Source organism: Ipomoea nil, unplaced genomic scaffold, assembly GCF_001879475.1.
Source record: "Ipomoea nil cultivar Tokyo-kokei standard unplaced genomic scaffold, Asagao_1.1 scaffold2219, whole genome shotgun sequence".
Taxonomy (NCBI): Eukaryota; Viridiplantae; Streptophyta; class Magnoliopsida; order Solanales; family Convolvulaceae; genus Ipomoea; species Ipomoea nil.
This window is the reverse complement of record NW_017618647.1, coordinates 802,668-803,599: the sequence shown is the minus strand read 5'-3', so window position 1 is coordinate 803,599 and position 932 is coordinate 802,668.

Sequence of the window (932 nt, the reverse complement as noted above, 5' to 3'; positions counted from 1 at the left end):
TATTATTTTTTGAACAAAAAAATTAATAAGATGATAAGTCGTGGGTACTCGTAGTGAGCACTCACACCCAGTGTGGTGAGGTGTGGTGGGGTGGATTTTGGAAAAGTTCACCGAATGCGGGTTGGGAATAGGATGGGTGGAAAAATTATAATATAAGTCAGGTGATGGATGTAGCTCTCTCGAACCCATTGTCATCCCAATATACAAGGCAAATTATGCTGTGCATCCGTATGGCACCATGCATGGTGCATACGGATGCAAAAACGACGTCGTTTTATTAAAAACGCGCGTCTCCCCTTAAAAAAAAAAAATCAGGTTCGATCCCAGCAACAACATATGAACTAAAATTCTAGAATCGATGAACTATAATTCCATAATCTATGAACTAAAATTCCAGAATCTAATCTATGAACTAAAAATTCCAGAATGAATGAACTAAAATTTCAGAATCTATGAACTAAAATTTCAGAATCGATGAACTACAATTCCATAATCGATGAACTATAATTCCAAAATCAATGAACTAAAATTCCATAATCTATGAATTAAAATTCCAGAATGAATGAACAACATAACGCTGTTGCTGGGAATCGAACCTAAATTTTTTTTAAGGAGAGACGCACATTTTTAATAAAACGACGTCGTTTTTGCATCGCACGATACATGGTGCATACGGATGCACAACATAAGTATCCTATATACAAGAGTAAATACCCAAAATGGTCCCTCGACTATAGCTAAATTCACAAATTGGTAATCGACTTTCAATTTCAACCAATTAAGTCCTTAACTTTGTAATTTTAACACAATTTAGTCCTCTGTCTATTTGACCGTTTGTTGACTGTGATTTTTGAGGATATATATGTAATTTCATGGTCCATCGTCGGTTTTTTAAGGTTCCGGTTGCATTTCCAGACCGCACTGTTACATTT